Source organism: Macrobrachium rosenbergii, chromosome 1 (assembly GCF_040412425.1).
Source record: "Macrobrachium rosenbergii isolate ZJJX-2024 chromosome 1, ASM4041242v1, whole genome shotgun sequence".
Lineage (NCBI taxonomy): Eukaryota > Metazoa > Arthropoda > Malacostraca > Decapoda > Palaemonidae > Macrobrachium > Macrobrachium rosenbergii.
This window is the reverse complement of record NC_089741.1, coordinates 19984277-19991267: the sequence shown is the minus strand read 5'-3', so window position 1 is coordinate 19991267 and position 6991 is coordinate 19984277. Positions and strand designations below refer to the sequence as shown.

General features: G+C 38.2%; 1 pseudogene; it reads right to left on the bottom strand.

Annotated features, from left to right (window-relative positions):
- Positions 1-3322: 3322 nt before the first annotated feature.
- Positions 3323-5558, bottom strand: LOC136841500 (uncharacterized; annotated as a pseudogene).
- Between the last annotated feature and the right edge of the window lie 1433 nt (positions 5559-6991).

Sequence of the window (6991 nt, the reverse complement as noted above, 5' to 3'; positions counted from 1 at the left end):
ACCCTGCAAGACACCTACGCAGGGCATTATTATTATTATTATTATTATTATTATTATTATTATTATTATTATTATTATTATTATTTCAATAGATGAAACTTATTCACATGGAACAAGCACGCAGGGGCCATTGGCCTGAAATTCAAGTTTCCAAAGAATGTTGGTTTCAGCCTCCCACTGCAGACCCCACGCAGCAGCACTAACTGAATTTGATACAGAGCCAGTGATTTTTCATTGCCCTGGGGGAGACGCGAACCTGCGACATCTGAGTTGCATGCCACGACACTAACCACTATACCAGCGGACCAGTTAGGGAAAATATTTGTTTATTTTAGGGTGGAGAAAACGTTTGTTTAGAGATAAACATTAGAAATATTATAATCAGCAAATATTTCAAGGGACATTACGATACAACTTTTTGTTTGTTTCGTCTCCAATATAATGAATTATTCACCGGCTTATGTAGGAAGCCCCCATTTCATAGCGTATGGCCAAGTTTTTGTGCCTGCGTACAGTGTTTGTGTGTGTGTATGTGTGCATGTGTGTTTTTTAGGTGTCAGCAGTCTCCTTTTTTCCTTTTTACCTTTTACTTTCTCGTTCCCAGAACTGTAGCACCTTTTCATTTTCTTAATTTTCTTAGAACTCATCGGCTTTGGTGTTTTTTAGTAAATGACAGCATTTTAGTTCCCTGAAAAGAAAACTATTGTGCCGGCTTTGTCTGTCCGTCCGCACTTTTTCTGTCCGCCCACAGATCTTAAAAACTACTGAGGCCAGAGGGCTGCAAATTTGTATGTTGATTATCCACCCTCCAATCATCAAACATACCAAATTGCAGCCCTCTAGCCTCAGTAGTTTTTATTTTATTTAAGGTTAAAGTTAGCCAACGATATAGGACAGGCCACGACCGGCCCGTGGTTAAAGTTTCATGGGCCGCTGCTCATACAGCAATATACCGAGACCACCAAAAGGTAGATGTATTTTCGGTGGCCTTGATTATACGATGTACAGAAAACGCGATTGCCCCGAAGAAACTTCGGCGCATTTTTTACTTGTTTATTAAAAGTGAGATGTTCTCCTTTAGGTTCAGTATTTTGAAGCTGAGTTCCTTCATCTACTTTAAATCTGCCAAAGTTTTTGAGTTCCAGTCTTAACCCTTACTAATATTCTCCTCATCCTTATTTTATTTCCATTTCCTTTTATATCCTTATCACATTCTTCTTTATATTTGCTTTATGGTCAAAACGCCTTCAGATGCATAAATCTTTTCACAATCCACAAATAGTTTTTCACTCCTTTCTTCTACAAAAGATTTTTCCAAATTTGACTATTTTACTCACTTTTATTTCATTATATTTTTACTTTTATTTATCGCATCCGTTAACCTGTTCGACCTTCGATCTGTGCATACAGGAGTATAAAGAACAGATAAACTGCACAAAAATATTATACCCATATGGATTGTGAATGATATACAGTATATATATATATATATATATATATATATATATATATATATATATATATATATATATATATATATATATATATATGTACACTCGGAAACCACAATCTCCGACCCACCTAGGTAGTGCTCCGAGTTTATGAGTGGGGCCTTTCTGGACGGCGCGCAACGCCAACTATCACGGAGCGAAACACTCGAACACCTTTTGAACTCTTCCGGATTTTTTTTTTTTTTTTTGCTGCAAAGCAGCCATGGTTTCATTATAAAGAGAACACTGTGTTGAATTCGACAACCTGTATAATATCGAAACGAAGAGAAAATGCCGAAACTGCCGGTTATAGTTAACGATGGTGGGAGGGGGAGGGAAGGGTAGATTCTGCATGTGTGTGTGTGTGTGTGTGTCTGTCTGTCTATCCCTTACTCTCTCTCTCTCTCTCTCTCTCTCTCTCTCTCTCTCTCTCTCTCTCTCTCTCATCATGATCATCATCATCTCTCTAAATGACCACAAAAATACATAACACTCGAAATATTAAGGGAAGAGAGAGAGAGAGGGAGAGAGAGATTGTGTTAGGTCAACATTCATTTCGACTTTTTCATGAAACAGCACAGTATGTGCACTCTCAGCAATAACTCCACGACATCACAAATGCACTCGGAATCAACCGTCAGTTGCATTATTAACGTGCATACTGTGTAGTAGAACATTCATTTGGTTATTAATGTATTACTGTTATTGGAAAAAATGAATGGGAGGAAAACAAAACGACTAAAACTTAGTGAGAACTGTAACCCCATCTTACTCAAACTTTTATTTGATGAAAGTCAGCCACCCCAAGATTCGTCACATTCAGGTAATGAAATTGATGAAAATGAAACATCTGAAGAAAATTATGTTTGTATGATTCCAGAAACACGATGAAAATTAGGATTGGTCAGATGATGACATTGTTGAAAATATTGATAATTCTTCAGGTAAATGCATCATTATATCATCATCTGACGAACAAGACGACGAAGAAAATTCAAGTATCATACATATCAATAGTGATTCTGATTAAACTTACTGTGAGGAGCTACAAGAAGATGATTCTGTATATCAGTCACAGTTATTTGTTAAAATATTACCCATACAACTAATACTGAAGTCAACCTTGGGGACAAATACTTTTCATGTTATGTCATATTATCCATACAACTAATACTGAAGTCAACCTTGGGGACAAATACTTTTCATGTTATGTTATATTATCCATACAACTAATACTGAAGTCAACCTTGGGGACAAATACTTTTCATGTTATGTTATATTATCCATACAACTAATACTGAAGTCAACCTTGGGGACAAATACTTTTCATGTTATGTTATATTATCCATACAACTAATACTGAAGTCAACCTTGGGGACAAATACTTTTTCATGTTATGTTATATTATCCATACAACTAATACTGAAGTCAACCTTGGGACAAATACTTTTCATGTTATGTTATATTATCCATACAACTAATACTGAAGTCAACCTTGGGGACAAATACTTTTCATGTTATGTTATATTATCCATACAACTAATACTGAAGTCAACCAGGACAAATACTTTTCATGTTATGTTATAATATCCATACAACTAATACTGAAGTCAACCTTGGGGACAAATACTTTTCATGTTATGTTATATTATCCATACAACTAATACTGAAGTCAACCTTGGGGACAAATACTTTTCATGTTATGTTATATTATCCATACAACTAATACTGAAGTCAACCTTGGGGACAAATACTTTTCATGTTATGTTATATTATCCATTCAACTAATACTGAAGTCAACCTTGGGGACAAATACTTTTCATGTTATGTTATATTATCCATACAACTAATACTGAAGTCAACCTTGGGGACAAATACTTTTCATGTTATATTATCCATACAACTAATACTGAAGTCAACCTTGGGGACAAATACTTTTCATGCATAACTTTTTACTTATAATACAAGATACAAGATAGTAGCGGAGTAGCGGAATTTTGTAATACCTGTAATAGAAAATAGTGATAACAATTAAAACCTTTATTCTCATACACTGTAACCGATTCAAGAATGCGGAATCAGCGCAACAGTTTTCTATACCATGCGAACATCATTTTGCGAACCCAATGGTAAGCTTGCTTGCTTCGAATCATGTTTTGAGTAATGGTAACCTGAGCAAAGATGAAAGAATAAAACGAAAAGATCATATCAACAAAAACAAATATTTTATTTAGATATTTTCAAATCAACACAATTTGATTTAGTGTAAAACAAATGATCAATGTGACAATTTCAGGGAAGAAATTTTGTGCTTACGCACAAATAATTTTTTTTTTTTTTTTTTTTTTTTTTTAGGAAAAAGTCCAACATTAACAAATGTCGAGTCTTGCAACAACCTGCCAATCGCTCGCCTCCCCTCCACCCAATCCTTCCCTCCCAACCCTCAACCCTCGTTGAATTCCCACTAAAACCACCTCGACTCAGCCATAGGTTAATACTTTGTCCAACCTCCATTTGCTGCTATAATTGCTTGCAGCCTGTCAGGCATGGAATCTACCAGATTGCTGCAAATGTTCGCCCGGTTTCTGATACCCTCCCACACAGAATGTGCGTGTCTCCTCACTGCTTCCCTGGTTTTCTCCTCTACATTCCATTCCTGAACCATATGCGCCCATAGATTCTCTATGGGATTACAATCGGCTCCTTTAGGGGGCCAGTTCAATAGTATAATTTCTGGACGAGTCTCAAACCAAAGCATGACTGCCCGACTAGCGTGGATTAGACTGCAGTCTTGCACTAGATGTATCGGCTCTGTTTCCAGGATGGCATATGCCCGCACCGATGGTAACAAGGATGTCTCGAGAATATTGATATACTGTTGTGCTGTCATATATCCTTCAATGTTAGTAAGTTCACCAACACCTCCCCACCACATCCATCCATGCATACAGGTTGTCACACGACCGCTCCTTGATATTTCTTGGATGTGTGTCGGAGAGTATCTAGTGTTGCGGATTCGCCAACACTGTCGACCGACTGCTGCGACAGACGTGAAACTTTTCTCGTCGGTGAAAATGACACGCCTCCAAAACTCGAGTCCCACATCCGCATACGCCTCGGCAAACCTTTGGCGGGCTTCTCTGTGGCCAGCAGTTAAGGTTTCCTTCCGTGCAGGGATGAAACAATGTCGTCCAGTCTCCCGCAATCGCCTCCTTGTTGTTACTGGGTGACACTGAACTTGTGCGTCCCTTGTTATGCTTACTGCAGTTTTGAGTGGTGCTCTCTCTGATTCTCTTTGTATGCGGCCATCCTCCTCAGGTGTGGTAACTCTTGGCCCTCCTGATCTGGACCTGGTGAGCACGTGACCCTCCTCCTCATGTCTTCTCAGCCAACGCCTAACCTTATCTCTGGAGATACCCATAAGGCGACTTATTTCCCGTATGCCTTTCCCTGCCTCGTGATAGCCAATAATCCTGCCTCGCTCTGTTATCACTTCAGGTCGATTGGCTCTAGCCCTCGGTGGCCTTTCACGACGTTGTGGCTGAACTTCCATATCTGTAATAATAACACGATAATGAGATTTATGAAACAGCATATAAATACAGGGAATCCATTAAACTATACAGTCACTCTTACAATGATATCATGAGGATTTGTTAAGGGGATAGTACGAGAGAGAGAGAGAGAGAGAGAGAGAGAGAGAGAGAGAGAGAGAGAGAGAGAGAGAGAGAATGACATGTCGACAAAGCACACTACCTTTCCAGGAGACGTTTAAACCTAGATGAGGGAAGTCCTGCTCCTGCTTCTACTCATTACGTTTACTTGGTTAGCGCTGTGATTCGTCCACTTGTGTGACGCTACTTCAAATTGTAATTTCCACGCACACACACAACACACAAATTTTACCTTTCCCTCCCCCTCCCCACTGACCTAACTACAACTCGGCAGTTTCGGCATTTTTTCTTCGTTTCGATATTTTACAGGTTGTAGAATTCAACACAGTGTTGTCTATATAATCACACAATGACTGCTTTGCATTATATGCAGCAAACTCATTTAAAAAACAAAGCAAAAAAAAAAAAAAAAAAACACCCAAACCAAAATCCGGAAGAGTTCAAAAGGTGTTCGAGTGTGTTTCACTGTGAATTAGCGATGCCCGAACCCCGTCCGAAAGGCCCCGCTCCTAAACTCGGAGCACTACCTAGGTGGGTCGGAGATTGTGGTTTCCGAGTGTACATACATATGTATATATTATATATGCATATCTATATCTATGTGTATACGTATATGTGTATATATATATATATATATATTTAAAGGACACATATATGCATTTCATAGCTTCAATGCTTTAAGATGTTATCGTGGAAGGTTCGGAGTGAGAGCGAACTGGGTCGAGAGATTCGATGCGAGATTGCTGAAACAGTGCATAGTTTGATTCCTTCAGCTCTTTGCGCGAGAAGCTCAGCAATATTGGAGATCAGGTGATCTCCGAAGCGCTATGTATATTCGTGAGTACGTGCGTTACTTTGATCTAGATTATGCCAAAATCTGCCTTAAAAGTGAGTTTGATCGTTCATTAACGTGATAGAACTGCAGCTATACAGTCATAACTTTGAAGTGGTTCCAGGCTTTGAAAATCGGCAGATAAGGTAGAGTCTCAAATCTCTGTTTTTATGGGAGAAAATTGAACTTGTGATTTTTATCATGACTTTCTAATCATTATGAACTTATGAACTGGTGTGGGAAATTTAATATGAATATTCATACCTCTTTTATATTATTATTTTGTTATGTTACGTTTGCCATATCTTGGCTATGCATTTTACACTTTCCATGATTGTGTTTTGTATTTCATGTATTTTTGGGAGTTTTCTATCATATTTAATTCTTTCGACAGATGTCTGTGGACTTGTGGGAATAACATGGTGGACTTGTGGAAATAGCTGGGTGGTTTGATAAAGAGGACATATGCAAGTCATTTTCAATGTCAGTCTCTTTATGTGGTAGACTTTTTTGTGTTTTTTGACTTGACATTTAGTTGTTGATTTGGGAGTATGTGAGATTTTGTGTATTTCCAGGCTATTAGCCATAATGAGACTTCTTTAGTCAGAAGTGCTTCGCAATTCAGAGTTTAGTTATCTGACTCGATAATTCATTTATTATGCATTTTAATCTTTGCTTTGTTTTATTCATTTCTTGTTGGGTTGTTTGAATAATAAACCTATTTTTGTAGGAAATACTGTGTTTCCTTTAGATGGTCCATTTAGTTGCTTTGAGAGAATGAGTGAGGTCAGGGTGGATGAGCTTGGTAAACGATGAGATGAGAGAGAGAGAGAGAGAGAGAGAGAGAGAGAGAGAGAGAGAGAGAGAGAGAGAGAGGGGGAAAGTGCAGAGTGAGATCAGGGTCGAACCTTTTTACGTCTTTTTCCTGAAGTTAGATCGCTAAGATCACGCTACGTACACTTCCAAAACAAGTGTTGATCTGTTATGTAACATAA